Source organism: Astatotilapia calliptera, chromosome 7 (assembly GCF_900246225.1).
Source record: "Astatotilapia calliptera chromosome 7, fAstCal1.2, whole genome shotgun sequence".
Taxonomy (NCBI): domain Eukaryota; kingdom Metazoa; phylum Chordata; class Actinopteri; order Cichliformes; family Cichlidae; genus Astatotilapia; species Astatotilapia calliptera.
Window position 1 is genome coordinate 35,890,017 of NC_039308.1, and position 22,129 is coordinate 35,912,145.

At 41.2% G+C, this 22,129-nt stretch overlaps 1 long non-coding RNA gene across 1 annotated transcript; it reads left to right on the forward strand.

Annotated features, from left to right (window-relative positions):
• Window positions 1-20,008: 20,008 nt before the first annotated feature.
• Window positions 20,009-21,894, forward strand: LOC113025037 (uncharacterized). Its single transcript, XR_003272752.1, has 3 exons — window positions 20,009-20,120; window positions 20,240-20,279; window positions 21,816-21,894. It is a non-coding gene; the product is annotated as an uncharacterized LOC113025037 (long non-coding RNA).
• Window positions 21,895-22,129: the final 235 nt, after the last annotated feature.

Sequence of the window (22,129 nt, forward strand, 5' to 3'; positions counted from 1 at the left end):
TGTGTGAAAATGTGTACCGTGTAATATGCACAGTGTAACTGAATGCATACTGTACCTCATCAGTAGCTACTGTATATCTATATGAAAATACATATAAAAATGTAAGCTGAGCAGTTAACTTGACATTTTTTATGTTTTTTACTCGGCATTAGTGCACGGTGTGCTGATTCTACATTTCTTCGTGTGGCCACCAGATGGCAGCAACAGACAGAGAAACACATGCAGCAACTCAGACATACTTTTCTTATGTGTGTTGTAGTCAAAATATTTAACATCACTGTCTACACTCAATTTGTCATGTTTTATTCCTGTTTTATATCCCTTATAGCCAATGAAGTCAGTGCTGCACTTGCACAAGAGTAGTTTGGACAATTTGTTGCTTCCAACACATAGATAAAGTGCTGCAGTGCTTACAAGCAACCAGCATTAAAAGAAAGAACTATTTTTTTCCACTTTGATGAGCAAGAATTGCAAAGATTTTTGACATTAACTCCGTCTAACACCTTTGAGATGAACTGGAATGCCTACTGCAAGCTCTGCTGACCTTATCAGGCAGTGTCAGAGCTGAACTAACGCTGTGTCTGAAAGAGAGAAAATCCCAGCAGCATATTTAGAATCTCCAGGAAAGACAGAAGGCGGAGGACCGGAGGCTGTTATAGCAGCACATTAATGCACTCATATGGTTGAAAGGTTCATCTGTATTCATACACTTGGTGATGCTCAGTATGTTGTGTTTGTCAGTAAATTAGATTTTTCTATGCCAGTATCTCCTTACCTTTTCCTTACTTCAAATTTCCTCTTGCTATTGATATTGGGTTAGAGATAGACTGCATTTTAATCACATGGTTTGTCTCATAGTTCTTATAAGATTTCTATCTGGGCTTGCCAAACAGGTGAAAATATCAGAGAAAGGGGTTGATGTGATTTGTGTGATGCTCTGAATGTTAAAAGGAAAAAAGTATTTCAGATTCTGGTCTATTTCTGTGTCAGCGATCAATCTGAAGCAGATTAGTGGCACTGACCACGTTGACTCCTTTGTTTGAAAAGATCAGATTTCTTTGAGTTTTATCCTTCCACTGATCAACATTAAGATGCTGGGATGGAATCAGTCGACATATTCAACAAAATCAATCCACAGCTGCCGTTTACCCCTTAGAAATATGGCCGTGCCTCAAGTTTTTACAGAAAACGCATATCAAACAGCATTCTGACAAGAAACATGTTATCAGATCTAAGTGAAAGAGTCAGAAGTCAGATTGTTATTCTGTGCAAAGAAGGGCATCAAATCATGGTTCGACTAGACAAGAGATGGTGCCAGAGGCAACTGAGTTTAGATTTTCAGTGGGAGTGACAAGGATGGACAGGATTAAGAATGAGTATATAAGACAGAGAAGAGAGGTGACACTTAGTTTGGACATGTGCGCAGGAGGGATACTGGGTATACTGAGAGAATGATGCTGAAGATGGAGTTGCCAGGCAAGAGGAAGGTCAAAAATAAAGTTTATGGAATTTCAAAAAGAAGTACAAAAAATGAGAGGAAGATGAAGAAGATGACGATGATGACGGGGGAATAAGCTCAAGAAGTCATGGGAAGAAAGATGGCGGAAGAAAAAGAAGAAAGCCGATTTAGAGGAGGAGGAGAGGGAAAATGAAGAAGGAGGAAGAAGATAACGAGAAGAAAGCAGAAATACACAGTGTTTATTTCATTGAGAAATCATTTTAGTCAATGACCTTTTCTTTCTGACAAAAACATGACAATAAGTAAATAAAAAGTAATGCACGAGGACAAAAACTGCGATGATTTACATTTTCATTAACAAACAAATGAAATAAAAATGTTCCTGAGAGATGAGATCCAATCAGAAATAATGACATTTTGTAGAAAGGTAGGACAAGCTTCAAGGAAAATAAAACAATTTGTGAACCGTGTGATAAAAACATAACAAACCTTTATATTTTAGTCAACTGAATCGATTTCAGATTTATGATAATCGTATATTTAGTCAAGTAAAACCAGTCTAAAAGACTTTAGATTATGACACGTTTACAATTGAGAACACCATTAAATGACAACCAAGCTTCATACACAGAGATTCGAATAAAGCAACTTTGCCATAGATATAGAATTTACTACTACTACTAGTGTCTACAGTGGTCACGTGTTTTGTCATTTCAAGAACTGAAGATGTGGTCAAATTTTTCTTGTGAGTTGCAACATCCCTACATGTTACCAAAAAATGGGGTTAAAAGTTGAGGTTAATGATTAATCCATGTTAGAAGAGTAGCAGAAGTCTGAGAATGATAACATGTAACAAACCAGAAAAATGTGTAATAGTGCCATTAAAGCAGTCCACTGGTCTTTTGTTATAGACAACATAACTCTGCAGGCACAAAATACACCTCAAATTAAAATATATATTTTTCAGAGTGTTATCCTCTGAGGGGTCATGTCAGCCGGCAACCAAGAAAATACAGCTTCAACAAAAGTGAGAATCACACTTTAATGAAAGCCACGATCTTTCTCTAACCTAATTGAGAAGTTTTCTTGCCAAAACCTCACCAAAAACTTTCTGTCCAGGAAAACATTTCAGTAGATTCAATTCCGTTAATAACCTTTCGAACATGACTGTGATGATCAAACCCACAGTGAAATATTATTCAAATCAGGGGGTGTCCAAATCGACTTTTCCACTGAGAAAGGGAGAGCAGCCCTCCATTCTTCATAGAAATGCTTTACTCTGCAGTTTGCATCTTTGTGGGGAAGGATCATGCTGCAGCAGGATAATGAGCCCAAACACACCTCAAATCTTTGAAGAAGGGCTTGAAGATTGAACCCTGCCATGGACCTTCAACCACAGTGACCTAAAATCAACTCCACACATGAGGGAATTTGGAAATTGAGAAAAACAAACATTTTGGACATGATAGGAAACTTCTGGGACAACATAGGGTAGGGCTGCACGATTAATCGTTAGAAAATCGCGATCTCGATTCATACTTATGTGTGATCTCATTTCCAAATGACAACGATTTAAAAAAAAAAAAAAAAGACGGCGACGATTGTACCGCATTTTGATCCGGGACGTAATCTGCATGAAAACAAGCGCTCACTCTTCCTGCTCAACAAATGACAAGGGCGGAGCCTTATACCACGTGATACAGAAGCTGTGCCGTGTGATGCTAAAATTAGCAGGGAAAAAACAACGGAGAGCACGTCAGGGATGACGAGAAAGTGACAGGAGAAAATCCGTCCCGGTCAACCACCCAAACATCAATAACGGGAACCTTATACAGCGCTTCCCTATACACGTCGAACTCCTGCAGGCACAAAGAAATTACGGAGGCTATCACTTATCACCTGACCAAAGATATGGCTCCCATCAACACTGTGCAAAACGAGGGATTTAGGAAAATGATCAACACCCTAGACAAACGCTACACAGTGCCGTCCCGCAACTGTTTTTCTATTGTTGCACTACCTGCTCTATACACGCAGCGTCGAGCAACAGTGGAGACGGAATTTCAAGCAGTACAACATTTTGCGGCAACAACAAAACCTGAGACATTTGTTGTTTTTATGTTTATTTATTGTTTTTATGTTCAGTCTCAACTGTTACGAAGTTGATGTGCAGCTAATAAGTGCAATAAATATTTATACTGGAAAAGAAAATCGTGAGAGAATCGTGATTCTCATTTTATGCAAAATCCTGCAGCCCTAACATAGGGTATCTGATTTTGCACAAACCTGTTGAATCCTTGGCTTCTGATGTGTCCGTGACACGAGTGTGGTGTCACTGACAGGAAATGATGATGTGCACGCTGGGTGACCTGCGGGTTCTGAAAAACTTTGTGAATAGATGAGACTGGACGTGACCTGCTAAATTTAAAGAATAACCTTGCTGCTGACAAAGACAAAAACCTGAGTCATTGCTGCTGCTGCTGCTGATAGAAACCCAGAGAGAGTGGAAACACAAATATTCTGCGATTAGAAATAATGATGATGACAGTGGTGATGATGCTTTTGTCCCAGTGGTGGTGAGACTCGGGGCCTGTTACAGTTTGACATTCTCTGACCGTAGACCGTGAGCCGACTAACCTTCACTGTAAAGGGTGAAAACAGCTGTTTTTCTGAATTAGGCAAATTGAAGCTCCAATATTACAGTTCACTGGGCAGAAGGTAAATAGAGGGCAGGACCTTATCTGGCATATATATAGTAGTACATACCACTCAAAACACTTTTTATGCAAACCGTAAAGTAGTGTGAATGTAGCTTTTAGTCTAAACTCTATCTACAAACCCAATCCCACAAACATTGTGACACTGGAAAAAATGCAAATAAAAACCGAATGTAAGAATTTTTCACCACCTGACTTGACCAGACTTATGTGATATGCTATTAATGTAAATCTATTGCTCATCCTACCCCCACACCAATCACAACAGTGAAGGCGGGACCAAACTATCTATTGCTCATCCTGCTGTCTTGTCAGAGGCTGAGAGGCCGGTATGTGTGGTGGACCCAGAAGCAGACTCAAGGGACTGATTGGATTAGTAACAAAATGCAACTTTATTTAATTCAGGAATGTGTAAGGACATGAAGAACTGAAGCAGGAGACTCAGGGCATGAATAACTGAAACAGAGAGAGAGGGGGAGGTTAGTGCTGGATGGAAAATGGCTTCCAAAGGTAATTTGTGATTGTGGAGGAAGTTTACTTGCAGGTCAGAGTGTAAGTTGACATCAGGGAGGGGGACTGAGCGTGAATCCAACTGAACCACGAGGCAAGTGAGTTTGGGAGTCCAACCTTCTGTTCCAGAGATCTAAGCTGAGCACCGAGCAAGAGGGCAGGCAGGTGAAGGAGCAGTAGCGTGGTGGCAGTTGACTAGCATTGACGAGACGAGGTGAGTCTCTTTAATGCAGGTGAGTTGAATACTGATCCAAAACCAAAGGAGAAAACTGGTCGCACAGCGAAACAAGCGACGAAGGCAAATGATACCCAAGAAACATGACAACTGAGTTTACCTCCACGGAGATAGCAGACAAAATGGCGATAAATCGAAGGCTGAGCTGGTCTTAAATGCCGGCCTGCTGATTACAGGTGATGAATCACAGGTGGAGGTACCGGGTAAGACATGAAACTCCACCCCCATTGGCAGAACCTGAACACCATGGAAAGTGGAAAAACATACCACACATCAGACACTCGCTCAGATCAAGACAGTCTTTCTTCACCTGGAGACTCTTGTAAAAGAGATATTTGATCTAAAAAGTTTTATTTAAACTGGAAAAAAAATCTAAGTTCCAATAAAAATAAAAATACATGAAAATATGTAGACCAAATGCTGATTGGCTGAAAAGTGAGCCAGAAAAGGGAGGAAATCACAGCAGCATTTACCAGAAGAGAAAGAAGCATGGAAAAACATCAAAGATCAGAAAATAGAGCAGGAGCACAGATGGTGGCTGCAGTAGACACGTTTCACACTTGGTTTCATTTCTGCTGTTTGTTTGTACATCTTCTTTCTTTAACATGGCGGGATGAATGACCATCAACAGCACAGCGAGAGTAGCCCATAGACTGGTTCCTTGTGACACTGACCCCATGGTGAGGGTACACAGCTACAACATGTAGATGGTGTTCTGCAAAGCTGTCTGTAAGCTGTGCATAGGAGCACCACTGACGCATGTTGGAGCACGGGGGGGCTACAAAGCTTCACCTCAGCTAACAGGAGGCACTAAAAAGGACCTGTTGATCATGTTTGTGGTATTCATGCCTTTGTTAAGTCAAAATAAGCCTCATTCTGTGCAGCAGGTTTGGATTTCCTTGCACAGTGACAAAGCATTTAGCTCCAGGCACTGAAGGCTAAGGCTTAGACCCCTGCAACCCATATGGAAAAAGAAAATCCTAATTGCATTTTATTTACACACAAGAAGAACTGGATAAGTTGAAATGTACTGTGTGTTAGTGGAAGAAATATGCTTGTCACTACTCAGTAAACTAATTCCTGGCATTTCTATACTTCAGCTAATATTCTCTGGACTTGATTACTTACACAAATTCTGTCCAGTAGACTTTTTCTCTGCCAAATAGAAGAATCATCTCAATTAATTTGAAAGAATTCATAATATTTACAAATAAGAGGAATTGTTTTCCTGGTTTGCTTCTACTGCTTCTGTTACGGTCTTATTTTTTCAGCTATGCAAATATGTAGCAGTGCATAAAGATCCTACAAACCATCTAACAATTGATGATTCTGCCGCATTGGTGGCATCTGCTGGACTGGAGCATCGAACCAAACATGGTAATTGATGCATTTCTCTTGCGAGGGTACAATTCTTCAGCTCAATGCAAACAAGAGGAGCTCACTGTAACAAAAACTAGAGCTTAAAACCAACAAAAGCATCAAACAGTATTTAAGATTTAATGTTTTTAAAGACTGGAATAGAGCTTTGGCTTCTCGGATAATGGAGTACATTCATTGACAGCATAAGGGATACAAACAGGGACACGCTTTTAATTTGTTCCTTAGTCCAGTGCTTATAAATCCCTTTCATTAAAGAGCTTAAAACTTTTCTGCAGTCCCTGTACAGACTTTATGTTCCTGTGTCACACCACATCCTTATCTTTGTCAGTGAGCCACAATAAAACATAGCTGGAGGCCATAAAAACAGCCTGTATTATGTTTTTGACACTATAATTCTAATATTCTAACAATGTCTTGCAAAAGAAGTGATATGTAACTTTAAATTAACAATTGAGTTCTCTGAATATAATCCTTAATTAATTGGAGGATAAAGGTCAACAGCGTGTAATTGGTACACTTTGAAGGAACATGTGCTAATTAAGTAAAAAGGGTCCTTTATTCAGTTCACAGCAGGTCAGTGGAACATGGAAAAAGGTTGTTATTTAATAAAAGTATAGAAGCCTACAAATAGTTTCTATAGTTGTTGGCTTTTACACCTTTATACCATTTATCCAGTTAATACCATTTCTTTTCACATTTCTTTAAAAATAAAGTTGCCTGGCTATGAGCAGGACTGCATTTACAGATTATGTAATTTTTCATGGGCCAAATTCCACAGCTTTTTGATCACACTTCATAAACATGACTAGAGGGTCCTTTAAGCGTAGTCACTATTAAATCATTAAACTTAGATCATTATTCATTGATTAGCATCTTTTTTTTTTTTTTTTGCCTGTCCCGTTTGGCTCTTTTGCCATCAGAATTATTGTCTAAAGGCAAAGAAAGATGCCCAACGGATTTACTTTACCAAATTGACCATCCCAGCCTTGCCATAATGGTCCATTTGATTCACCTTTTATTGTTTATTTTATTTTCACTTACTGAATACGGGACAGACTTGACTGGGGGAAAGAAGGGGAGAAAGAAAGAGGGAAAGAGAAACAGCTGAGAAGAGGGACGGGGGAGAAGGGCAAAAGACAAAAACCAACAGAATGGGCAGAGAAAAAAAATGCACATATCAATCACCTGGATCACCTGCTGAGAAAGAAAAAAGAAAGCAAGCAGAAGAGAACAAGAGTAATAGAATAAACAACATCACAATGATATATGGGAATATGACTGTAAATACTAAATATTAAACATTATTGTGCAGCACATAAGATCAACAGAACACAGTGTGCTTTGAGGTAGGAGCCAAAAAGGGTGTAGTTTGTGGGTGTGATCACCCGTGTGTACACCTGTGAGCATGGACGCGCTTGTTTTTTTTTAAAAGGTTCCTTCATGTAATGATCTGCTAGAGGGTGTGGGGGGGCCATAGCCCCCGTCCTCCAGGGCAGGTATGGAGGAGATCAAAACTCCAGACATCCAGAGGCCCCCAGAACACAAGAGACCAAGGAAGACTAACAGAGGAGCAGCCGCGCCACTGTCCCAGAAAGAGCTGAGGAGAGTCCCAGATGAGGGCTCACTCAGCAGCCACGGAGCAGAAGCCAGGGGGAGTTGCAGTGACGTGCCTGTGAGCTCCGCTGGCAGCCAGCTGTGCCTGAGTGACCGAGCCCCAGGCCGAGAGGCCGGGGGCACCCCACCTCCGAAGTGGCCCGAGCGAGCCCCAGGCTCCAGGCCCCGATAAGCGGCCGCCAAGGAGTGAGCCGGTGTGTGTACCTGGACGCCCATCCCCAGACACAAAGAACCACCAACGCACCGATATCTGAGGGAGTCCGCCACTGGCAGGGGAAGTGGTGGTGGGGGGAGATAGGCCTCCAAACCTTGGAGGGCCTGAGATGTCCCCAGAGAGGTGGCGTCTGACACCCAACCTGACATATAGACACAGAAATACAGGCACACACAGACACAAACATCCATCCCCACCCTCATGCTCTCATATGCACTTACTCCACACTCAACCAACGTGGAGACAAACATAAAGAGACGCTGTACACACGATCACACTCCCCAAGCGTACTCTACGAACCGGGTCTAGGTACCCTTGCCCCTGGAGGGGGGAACTGCACCCAGACCCAGGTGGTGTTACCCTTTTCCCTGCGGTGGGGAAAGAGAGAGATGGGCATCTTCTTCACACTGCACTTCAGAGGCTAGTTCACCAATGTGTCCCATAAATGTTACAGTGCTGGGACATGTTGCAAGGACCTGCACATTAATGTCACAGCGTCTTCCAAATGGCTTCCATTTGGAAAAAGAGAGTCACGGTACAAAGATGTTTCTGTTGGCTGAGTGTGAGGACAGAGACTGCTGTACAAAGAAATTATCATGAAAGCAGAAACATCAAGAAGAATTGTCCTTCACTGGCAAAGAACAGGCTGAATGTACTTTACCTTGTCTATGAGTCTGCGTGTGAGGTTTCCCTTTCCCTTCATTCACATTTTTAAATAGAAAAATCCTTAATGACCGCTCAGTGAAAGGTTGCTGACTTACAATTTAACAAAAGTTGTTAAAAAGGCCAGTAGTGACTAAAAAAAAATGAGGCAAAATCGAAAGCAGGAAAGGGCCACAAAGCTGAAACCACCTGCTTTACATTAGTTGGAGTTAAAAACATTTTATTTACTTTACTCATTTCTGCTTGCTTTTACTTGGTGCCATAACAACTAATTATAACATTTTATGAATTTCATACATAACAAATCACCTAATGGGCAGACAGGTAAGTCACAGTCCAATTTAACCAACCGGAGCCTAATATAGCGCAGGTCAAGGTCAAGGTCAAGGCTCTTTATTTGTCACATGCATAGTTATACAAGTATAAAACACAGTGAAATGTAGCCTGACACACTCCTCGACATGTGCAAAAAAATTGGGAGGGGGGGGGGGGGGGGTGTAGAGGAAAAACATTATATTCAAATTCAAATTTTTCAAATTCAAATTCAAATTCAAATTTTATTTGTCACGTACACAGTCATACACAGTACGATATGTAGTGAAATGCTTGGACAACTACTCGTGACCTAAAGAAAACAAAAAAAGGAAAGGCTATGAATAAGATAGGAAATAAATATGCAAAATTAAAAAGGGTAAATTTAACTAGGAAGGAATAAAATATAAATTAAGGTTAAAAATGAAATAACTGTACAACACAAATTAGAATGAAGGGTAAATTTAACTGGGAAGAATAAGATAAAATATATAAATTAAAGTTGAAAATAAAATAACTGTACAACAAAATACACAATACACAATATAGAATTATATAAGAATGTATGAAGAAATCTAAATATAAATAAATATATACACAATAACAGCAGCTGTACAAGTATTAACTGGAAATGAAGAATATAGTGACCAGTGTTGTGCAAAACCAAAGTCCAGAAAGTCCAGTGTGTGTGTAAGAACCATATGTGTGGGTCAGTACTGTGTGGTGGTGTGATTGAGAGACCGTATCGCCTGCGGGAAGAAGCTCCTCCTCAGTCTCTCTGTGTTGGTCTTCAGGGAGCGGAATCGCTTTCCTGACCTCAACAGAGAGAACAGTCTGTTGTTGGGATGGCTGAGGTCCTTCACGATCTTCCTGGCCTTGGTCCAGCACCGCCTGCTGTAGATTGAGTGCAGGTCAGGGAGCTCGGAGCGGATGGTGCGCTCAGCTGACCGCACAACCCTCTGTAGAGCTCGTCTGTCCTGCATGGTGCTGTTCCCGAACCAGGTTAAGATGTTTCCCGCCAGGATGCTTTCTATGGTGCACGAGTAAAAGTTCCTGAGCACCTTGGAGGGCATATATATATATATATATATATATATATATATATATATGTGTATATATGTGTGTGTATGTATGTATGTATGTATGTATGTGTATATATATATATATATATATATATATATATATATATATATATATATATATATATATATATATATATATATATATATATATACACACACACACACATGGTTCACGCCTACTGGCTGAAGAAGCTGACTGCACTCCACGAGCGTCTGGCAGCACAAATGAACCAGCTGCTAGTTAACGAGAGACACCCGGAATGGCTAACTGAAGGCCGGACGGTCCTGATCCCCAAGGACCCCAAGAAGGGACCGGTCCCCTCCAACTACCGACCAATAACCTGCCTCAGTGCTACATGGAAGCTCTTGTCAGGCATCATATCGGCTAAGATGAACAGGCACATGGGTCAATACATGAGTGGGACACAGAAAGGAATTGGCAAGAATACCAGAGGCGCAAAACACCAGCTACTGGCAGACAGAACAGTCAGCCGAGACTGCAAGACCAGACTGACCAACCTGTGCACTGCCTGGATTGATTACAAGAAGGCCTATGACTCAATGCCCCACAGCTGGATACTGGAATGCCTAGAATTGTACAAGATCAATGGGACCCTAAGAGCCTTCATCATGAACTCAATGGGGATGTGGCTTACAACACTAGAGGCCAACTCCAAGCCCATAGCACAAGTCACCATCAAGTGCGGGATCTACCAAGGAGATGCTCTGTCCCCACTGCTGTTCTGCATAGGCCTGAACCCCCTCAGTGAGATCATTAACAAGACTGGCTACGGATACCGACTACGGAACGGAGCAGTTGTCAGCCACCTCCTGTACATGGATGACATCAAGCTGTATGCCAAGAGTGAACGAGACATCAATTCACTGATCCACACTACCAGGCTATACAGCAATGACATTGGAATGTCGTTCGGACTGGAGAAGTGTAGTCGGATGGTATCAAAGAGAGGGAAGGTAGTCAGAACTGAGGGGATTGAACTACCAGAAGGCAACATTGCAGACATAGAGGACAGTTACAAGTACCTGGGGATCCCGCAGGCAAATGGGAACCATGAAGAGGCCGCTAGAAAGGCTGCAACCACCAAGTACCTGCAGAGGGTCAGGCAAGTCCTGAGGAGTCAGCTGAATGGTAAGAACAAGATCCGGGCCATCAACACGTACGCCCTGCCCGTGATCAGGTACCCTGCTGGGGTAATAGGCTGGCCAAAGCCCGTGATCAGGTACCCTGCTGGGGTAATAGGCTGGCCAAAGGAGGAGATAGAAGCCACTGACATAAAGACAAGAAAGCTCCTTACCATGCATGGAGGGTTTCACCCCAAGTCCAGCACCCTGAGGCTGTACGCTAAGTGGAAGGAAGGGGGCCGGGGACTGGTGAGTGTCAGCACCACAGTCCAGGATGAGACAAGGAACATCCAAGAATACATTGGGAAGATGGCCCCAACTGACCGAGTGCTCAGTGAATACCTCAGGCAGCAGAAACCCAAGAAAGAGGGGGGAGACGAGGAACCATCATGGAAGGACAGGCCCCTGCACGGTATGTACCACCGGCAGATAGAGGAGGTGGCTGATATCCAGAAATCCTACCAGTGGCTGGACAAAGCTGGACTGAAAGACAGCACAGAGGCACTAATCATGGCAGCACAAGAACAAGCTCTGAGTACAAGATCCATAGAGGCTGGGGTCTATCACACCAGGCAAGACCCCAGGTGCAGGCTGTGTAAAGATGCCCCAGAGACAATCCAGCACATAACAGCAGGGTGCAAGATGCTAGCAGGCAAGGCATACATGGAACGCCATAACCAAGTGGCCGGCATAGTGTACAGGAACATCTGTGCCGAGTATAACCTGGAAGTCCCGAGGTCAAAATGGGAGATGCCCCCAAGGGTGGTGGAGAATGACCGAGCTAAGATCCTGTGGGACTTCCAGATACAGACGGACAAAATGGTGGTGGCTAACCAACCGGACATAGTGGTGGTAGACAAACAGAAGAAGACGGCCGTAGTGATCGATGTAGCGGTTCCGAATGACAGCAATATCAGGAAGAAGGAACACGAGAAGCTGGAGATGTGGAGGGTGAAGGTAATGGTGGTCCCCGTGATAATCGGAGCACTAGGTGCGGTGACTCCCAAGCTAGGCGAGTGGCTCCAGCAGATCCCGGGAATAACATCGGAGATCTCTGTCCAGAAGAGCGCAGTCCTGGGAACAGCTAAGATACTGCGCAGGACCCTCAAGCTCCCAGGCCTCTGGTAGAGGACCCGAGCTTGAAGGATAAACCGCCCGCAGGGGCGTGCTGGGTGTTTTTATATATATATATATATATATATATATATATATATATATATATATATATATATATATATATATATATATATATATATATATATATATATATATATATGTATATGTAGTATATACATTGGGTGAATGTGCAGTAGTAGCAGCAAGCAGGTGAATTCTGTACATTAATATGAATAGACATCTGACTATTTTACAGGATAGACAATATAAACATATTTAAAATTAAAGGAATTGAAATGTACATTGTGCCTTGGTTTAGTGTCTGGAAGAGGTAATAGTAAGGTAATAATTTCACTGAGCTTCTTTCGTTTAAAGATTTATTTAGGGTTAAAGAAAAGATAGAGTGGGCTATAAATGTTTATTCTGATGCTGCTATGATCAAAAGAAGCATTAATTTTGGTTCAAAATGGGTGGCTGTAGCTCAGGTGGCAGAGCAGGTCAGCCACTAATCAGAAGGTCGGTGGTTCGATCCCAGGCTGCCTCCTGGCTGTGTGTCAAATATCCTTGGGCAAGATACTAACCCCACGTTTGCCACCTACTGGTGGTGGTCAGAGGGCCCGGTGGCGCCAGTGTCCGGCAGCCTCGCCTCTGTCAGTTCGCCCCAGGGCAGCTGTGGCTACAATGTAGCTTGCCATCGCCAGTGTGTGAATGTGTGCGTGAATGGGTGAATGACTGAATGTAGTGTGAAGCGCTTTGAGGTCCTTAGGGACTAGAAAAGCGCTATACAAATGCAGGCCATTTACCATTCAAAATGGGAAATAAACAGCAGCTTTCTATGATAAAGTGACAGTTTGATGCTTTGTTAACCCATCCATCCCGCCCCAGATTACACAATTACCAGTCCAGAACATTGTCGCTTTGACTCAACTGAGTAAATTATAAAAGTTGTTTACTTACATTAATATCCTAAAAGGATCTGTAAATTAAACGATTTGCTTCTTTAGAAGCTCCTTTAAAATGTAAGCTGCATCACAAATCCACACCTCTCTCTGACATGTTCCCTTTGGTCAACTGATTTTTGAGTGTGTTGTTGAAATACATCATCTACACTGCACTGCCAAAAGGAAATAAAGCAAAGGAAATATTTCTGAAGTACTTCATTGTATTGCATCATTTCCTGTTAGCACAAAACGTTAGGAGTATGGTGTTTTCCTATACAGTCACTGAAATTGAGTAAACAAATGTTTCTTTATTCTACATACACAGAGTAACAGTATGTTTGTAGTAGTGATGGGATTTCCGGCTCCTTTTAGAGAACACCAATCAAGTATACATAGTAAATAAACCTCAGGTCTCCAGTAGATTTTCCACCAGACTGCTTGGTGTGGTACTAATACAATACCAGAATCTAGGTTAGCACATTTTTCCTTGTGTTGTTTGACCTCATAGTAGCTTGTGTGTTCTAATCTATTACCCACTACTGCCAGCCTCACTTAGCTACCTGCCAGTGAACCATCAGCTTCCAAGCTTCCCAGACCAGCTCCCTATTCCACAGCCACCTGCTCAACTCACTTTGCCAACCTCCAGTCTCTGCTAGCTACCATTCACTATGAGAGACCATCTTGTTGCCACCTCTGCAGTCCTGGCTGTATTACAAAAAAATCCTGCTGAACTGCTTAATCGGACTCTTTCAGAATCTTGTACAGTTTTTAACAAAAGCAGTCCACAGTCTATGAGCTGCTGACAAATATCGAAAACCTCAAATATTTTAATGCTGAATCCTTTTTTTTATACCAATACTGTCTTCCATTGTTTACCTTCTGCACAGATCGTAATTGTTTAAAGCCAAATTCCAGTCTAAAGAATAGGTAAAAAATGCACTTTTAACTGGAGACACAGAGGGAACTGTGAGTGCTAATTTTAAGAATCTTTACTTTTTCATCTTAACAGCAACATTCACCTGACAGCTGTTATTCACACTGTATGCTTTACTGCACATCTTTTTTAATGGTTCTTTTCACAGACGGCTGCAAAGGTTGATTAACAACTGAGCAAAGTTCAGGATTATAAACATCACTTAACAAGCTCAAAATCTTTTTGAATGTCTTGAGGCCAGAAAATTTTTAGATGTCAGTTGCAGTCAGAGTTGATCATCAAGAGCCAGCATCAACAACAGCAGCATTGTGATTTATGGTCAGCAGGGGGCATTGACGATATCCAAACTAACGGAGAGGGACCGCTGGTTTGTCACATTATCTGATGTGATCTGGATCAGTGCTGAGTTTAACAGCCGGACTCCCCTCCATGATGACTGTTTGTTCAGTGATTTTCAGGACTGAAGCTCTCAGCAGCTCATTATGAGGCCTGTTCACACACTAAAGCTCTCACACAGTAAAGCTCATTTGGTTAAAGTGCTCAGCAGTGACCCTAAATCCCCTAATTTCCTCTCCAGCAAACTGTTGGTACTTAGAGACTCAATGCAGTTCACAACTGAGCTAAACAATCCCAGACAGACTTTCTGGGGTCTTTGTTCTGTTAAACAAGTAACTTGGCAGAAACAAAGGAAAAAAGAGCTGTCAATGCAGGAAAACTCAAACAATTTAGCATACGTTAATATCAATAAGTTACAGACAAAACCCAAAACTTTAAGCCCACTGGTTCCTGTTGAACACAATAATCTTTATAAATGTCTCAAATATTCACCATAACAATAAAGACAATAACAGCGCAAGACTTGGCTGGGAAACTGCCATTCTTGTGGATATTACGTTGACAGGTACCAACCTAAACACGACTGCAGAGCAAACATGGTAGCAAGCTCCTCAAGCACTACAATACATACTGTCATACTTCTGAAACATGCTCAGGAACAGCTCGAGCAACCTGACAAAGACCCCAAGGTGTTCAACCCAGAAACCCAAAGTGTCTACTGTAACCCACAGGACTCCCAGATCCTCCCTGATAGGTCAGAGCTGTTTTTGCAGCAAAGGTATTTGGATAAGTGGTTAATTTGTGACTTATTGGTGAAGTTTCATTCTTTTTTAAATGCCCAGGAATTCTTTAAATCAAGTGGACACTGGTTCCTCAGGATGCTCACTGTAAAAGGAAGCTATTATTTAGTATAGTTTAGCCATTTAGTTTAGCCAGACACACATGTAAAGACAGTTCTTACTGTACACATCAGGATTCAGGTCTATGTAGAAAAATCTGAAGCCTCAATGACTGGAAGTAAAATGCTGAGTTTCTCACATCCGTGTGGATGAATTTTGACCCATGCTTCTTTATATTGCCGATTCAGTACATTTAAACCCCTTTTCCATTAGTACCTACTCAGATCAATTCGGCACAGTTCGCCACAGTTTTCAGTTAGGTTTTCCATTAGGTCATCACTAAAGTGTTACTAAAATGTGATGTCATCATGCTTCATGCCACCGATTGGCTGGCCAGTAGCATCACTGGACGAGTGATGAGTGTGTCTCATTCACAAAAATTAAAACCACCATTTTTGAAACCTGGCAACCGAGCAGCGGGTATATTCTTGCCTCGACGTCCACCTTTGTTGTAGCGTTTGTGTCGCATATTAATTATGTAATTTGATTATGTCCTGTTGCTATAACAACAAGCACGCACACACGGATTGTAATGGAAAACCAGTCGATCCGAGTCAAGTCGTGGCAAGTCAATCTGAGTAGGTACTAATGGAAAAGGGGCTTTAGGTTTGTGGGCTTTTGTTTATGCACAGTGCTCTTAAGGTCCCATCAGCACATTTTAGTCAGGCTGGGAATTGGACTGACTGAGCCATTGCAGCACCTTGATTCTTTTATTTTTCTGCCAATCTGCTGTAGATTTGCTGGAGCGGATCACTGTTCCAGTACATGATCCAATATATCGGACAGATTGAGTCATGCTGTCTTTGGTATATGGAGGAGTTCATGGTTGATTCAATGACTGGACGGTGCCCAGGTCCTGTGGCTGCAAACAAAAAATAACTGGCACCCTTTCAGACTTTTAGTAGACCACAGGTATCAATTTCAAAATCCTCCCATTGTTCTCAAGTTATCACATTTACAAGATTTTCAGAAAACTTGACCTCTGCTCTTAAAGTCAAGGTCACTGAGGTTTAAACTCATCTAAGATGTTTGGTAGAGGGGTAAAAAGCCCAAATCAACAGGCCTCCATGACAGTTGGTCTGATTTTGGCCAAACATGGCATGGTCCATCTCCATGTTAGTTTCATCTATTCAAAGGGCATTGTTCCAGAAGTTTGCACTGTCATGAACTTTTAACATTTAGCATGCAGCCTGTAGAGTCTTAGATGCAGCTCTTGGGTTGTTTTGTTGTTTTGAGCATTGGATGGCCCGACTTTGGGAGGGGCAGTGTGGCATTGTGTTAACAAACACAACAGAAATAAACATGTTTACATCCTTCTACAAAAAACAAAACAAAAAACAAGAAAACAAGATGTCATCAAAGGTCACCTCTTCTCACCTTACACTATTTTTTCACAGCTGTGATGAGGAAGTTTTTCGGTGGCAAAAACTTTCATCAAATATTGTCTCACTATAAAATCTTGGACCATAACATCATATGTATATTATGTGGAGTTATTAATAGATGTTTTCAGAAAGTAATCCACTCGAATTTGATGGTTTTTAACTGATCAGGACAGAAATGAAAAACACTCTGTAGCTGCTTTACCACACAGTGTTACTGCCTGTATTCAATGTGTTCAATTTTTCATCCTCTACGAGACTGCGCGTCTCTCAACCAGATCCAGAGCTACTTCTTTTTCTTCCTCAAACATTTTCTGTGATTTTATAAAACAGATGCTCTCTGTTTCTTTGTGATATTGTTTGCTGTGTTTGCCTCTCGAGTTTCTCAGCTGGTTGTGTTTGTTTTACTGCCTGCACACATGGTTGGTGGATAGATGCTGCTTTCTACTAAGAGCACACTGATGACATGAAAATACAATGTTCTAGCAGGAAACAAAACAAGCACAAGAGCTCACCAACAGGTGTGCAGTGTGACAAAGTGAAGTGTGTATAAACACTCAGAGTCGGTTGGGCAAAGACTACTTTAGAGTTGAGAGGTGGGTAAACAGTGTTTATGAACATTTAGTCTCCTTCACAGCACTGTCTATCAGAATATGCATATAATACTTGTTTGCAGAGTTATTTAAATGTTGGCTTTAGGTATTTGATTGGATTAATACTTACAATATACAGAGCACAACCAGATGCAAAGCATGAAAAGCAGAATGGCAACACAACAGCACCTTCAGTTGTCCAGTTCAGTGTACAGGGGATGCATTTAGAATGGAGAACATCAATCCAGTCTCATAAAAATGTGCAAATGATTAATTGGTTTTAGAACACATTCCTTTCAGTTAAAATAAAGATAAAATTTTATTTTATTTAAGTTAAAAAGTCACAAAGCCCACCCATGGATGGAGTTGCATAATTTCTCATAGGCTTGTAAAAGAATAGAAAAAGTCACTGCCTCCCTAGGAATGCAGATTGTTATCCATTGAAACATTATCTTATTGTCTGTAAAGTAAATGTTGTCTGTAAAGAAAGTGGCGATCGTGAAGATCGCCAGCAAACCAGGCAAAACATGAAGATTTAGGACTGCATTTTAGCTGCATGTTAAACAAACCTGGGTTAAGTAACCAAGAGTTACGTGTTATGTTACGTCTCAATTATAGTCCTTACATGTGTTTTCTTTAAAATTTAAGACTTCAGTTTAGGTTTGATATACATAAAAGTGAAAAAAAAGAAGTGAAAATTCCATATACATGTGTAGATGCAAACCTAACCCTAACCTTCACTGGCGCCCTGGTAGACAACAAGAGGTTAAACTGAACTTACTAAGCACCTTTAGTCACCCACAGTAATGGACTGACAAAACTTCAAGTAGAATTTCTGGCCTAATAGCTCCTTATTTACTGTTCAATACAGGTATTTTGCACTGAGTAATGCACTCTGTCTGAACGCTGAATGGTCAAACTCCAGTAACCCCCTTAAATCCATGCTGAAGTCTGACAACGTGAAGCATAGTTACAAGAATAAAATGCCAAGACAAAAGTTTGAACTGCCATCTGTTTAGAAACCAGGATCTCCGATGGCGTATACGTTACATTAACAGACACTCTAAATGACGGTGACAACACAAACACTTAGGAAAAAGCTGTTTGTCAGGCTGAAGAGATAAGGACAATATAGCCTGATAGACGTACAGTTGGCCTTTTTTGGCACAGATGGAAGCTCATACATTCAGCTCCCGACAGCAAGTTATTGATCAGCGTCTGTGTTTCCAGCTCAAGTCAGAGAAGGCTGCCTTCACCACCTGCTGTTTGACAGAGCTGAAACCACATCAGCATGCTGCCTGGATGACTCACTGGATAAAGCACTGTGCTATGTCTACTTTAAGGGACTGCCATTAAATGTGTGAATAGCATTCAAGACTACAGTAGGCTGTAAAGACAAGGCGAATTCAAGAGTGGAAGGCACAAGCATGAACAGAAACTAACCCAAAACAGAAATGCTACAAATATGAACACAAATACACGAGTAAAAGCATCGGCTCCACGTTTAGACTCTCTATTTTGAGTGCCTAAATGAATCTGTACATATGACAGGTATATGTGCATGGTATGCGAGTTGGATATAGAATGCTGTACTTCTCAACTTCAGTGGTCACCTTCTTGGTTTTGTTGCCAACTAATTTTCAGCCAGTAGGAGAATACATCATCTGATCGCAATGCCTTCCATCTATCCATCCATACGTTCATTTGTTTTCTTAACCATGTATCCACAAAGCAGGGTAGATAGTTTATTCACCTTATGCAGTCCAGACTGCAGTGTCAATAATAGCAAACTAACCTGCCTACAAGATAACATTTTTATTAAGCATAGGCTGTACAGGTGCTGTAGTAGTTTTTGGTGTGCATGCATATTAAGCTCATCTACACCATAGAAGAAGTTAGTAGGCTATTAAATGTCTAATTAGAAACATACGTTTTCCACGTCCATAATCATAACATGTTGCAATTGTCATTTTTAATGACAGCCAGCTAACTAGCAAGGTAACAAATTTTCCTCAAGCACTGGAATAATACAGTATGTGTTGTGGTATTTATGCATGTTAAATTATTAAAATGTTGAAGAATTTGTGTGGCCAGTGGCTTGGCAAAGTCTAAAAGTTCAGATAATGCAAAAACTAGTGCAACAGTCTTATGTAATCTTACGTAGTATATAACCCTACAGTGTATGGCATGCAAGTAGAATGCAACAGTAGAATCTAAACAGAGTTATGGTCCTAAATACTTAAGTTTGCACTATTATTTTCCCATGGCTGATCTTTTTATTTTATCTCATCTGTGAAGCTGCCTAGTTTGTCTGTTTCAGTATGAGTGCTATAAATCAATCCCTGATTAATAAATAATGATAACTGAGATATCAGTCCACAGCATGGAGCAGTCATTTGTAAAGACAGCTGTTCTGTTGTTGGAGAGCTTTGCTGTTGTGACACGCTCAGTTGAATTGCACTTTGTCTTTGCTCTTCTTCTCCATGAAGGGTCTAATGAGTAGTGGAGCAGGGCCACAAGACTCAACTGCAAACAGATGTTTGGGGACCTTTAACTGAAACCCCCACTTAGATGAACAATTAGGAAATGTGTGGGTAGCAAATTCATTTTCTAACATTTTCCACTTGAGGTTGTGTTTTTATTCTTTTATGCATTTGGAGCTTATTTCCTTTAATACTTTGCTTTATTCTTTGTGCTTCGTCCTAACAGGTCCTCCTTTGGACAAAAGGATGTCTAAAAAAATCTTACAGTGAGAGACTCTTCATTATTCTGCCGTCGTGGATCTGATTAACAGAGAGAAGTCTGCTGCCTGTCTGACAGTTAATTAGCATTTTATCAAGCAGGAAATTAATCTGACGGGCTGCCCAGCTATCACATCATCGTTGACACTCTTTCATCGGTGGATTCCATTCAGTCCACTTTTAATAACCCTGAACACACCAGCTGTCCATACAGTTCTATTTTAAGCACCGTGTATTTAGCTTCTTTTTCACAACAGTTCTTTATTAGTTTAAGTTAAAATTTAAGCATTAATTTTGTTAGTTTTTGTTCATAAAAGTTTTGCCTAGTTTTCATCATTGTTGCATCATTGTAATTACGCAGTGTGTGCTGTGAACTTTCTTATGTCTGTATCTTTCATTATTCATCACTCTGCATTAAGGGACCAAAGTACGTCTATCTTTACATCAGCATAAGTATTCTAGCATTGAGAAAGTACAGCTTACTGGCATTTAGATTGACCACTTTTTTCCCTATGATTTCCAATTCATTATAATTTAAAAATATGCCCAGCCATTGTCGATACTGAAAAGCAGAGATGGGCAGTAACGCGTTACTTGTAACGCGTTACTGTAATCTGATTACTTTTTTCAAGTAACGAGTAAAGTAAGGGATTACTATTGCAAAATCAGTAATTAGATTACCGTTACTTTCCCGTAGGAACGCTGCGTTACTGCGTTACTAAAACCGTGATTTTTTTTGCGAGAATGTCTCATGACAGTGACGTTAGCGAGTGCGACGTTGGTGACAGCAGCTGTGTGCAGATCAACAATGGATAATATATCGAGTGCGGGAGAGAGTATGAGCGTGCAGCGTTTAAAGTGTGGAAGTACTGACCTTACTTTGAGTTTGATTCCATAAAAAGTGACAAAAACATTAGCGTCCATCGTGCGTGGGAAGAAAACTTCTTTTTACAGCGAAAAAAACCCCTAAACTTCCGAGCAAGCACCGAGTAGCTATGACGTAATGGGAAACTCACAGAGACACTCGCGCGGATTCTTCAACTGACCGCAGCACACCTGCACCAGAGTAACCCTCCGCCTACCCTGCTCCTGCTTTACAGGTGAAAATAGAGCAACAGGACCGCTGAGTCTTTGACTTTATTTATTTTCTGCTGTGTTTTACTTGCATCTGTTTGAAAGAGTGAGTGAAAACACAAAAAATATTTTATTTTATGTGCTGGAATGTGTAGAAAATAGGTTTAAATGTTAAACTAATTGAAAAGTGAAAGTGAGTGACCTCAACCTCTCAAGGTCAGAGGTCAAGTTTTCTGAAAACCTTGTGAGTGCGATAAGATAAGAAAGAAGTCACTTTGAATTTTCTAATTGATACCCGTGAGGGTGCTGGGGAGCATCGCCCTCACTATATGATGTACGCACTCACAGTGTCTAATAGGAAGTTTTGATTTTGTTATGCTTTTGTTTTGAAGTCCATTAACCTCTCTCTCTCTCTCTCTCTCTCTCTCTCTCTCTCTCTCTCTCTCTCTCTCTCTCGCTCTCCCTTGAAGTCAACTTCCTGAAGGCCTTAGTCATGGAGTGCACACATGATTATGGCCTAATGATGTTCACCTGAGAGGAGTTTACCAATCACCCACTGATAGTGGGTTGAACCATCTGATGAGAGCTGAGGGGGGAGTGGGTTGAATCTTCAGTTTGATTTGATTTAGTTAGTTGGGACATTGTTTAGCTGGGGGAGTTTTGTAATTAGATATTTGTGAGGTGTGTCAAAATAACTGCAATGTTTTACTGTATAGGTTTTTGTAGTTGGGCTGTGTCGGGGTGGGAAGACCTTTTTACATTTTATTGTTGATGGTATGACCAG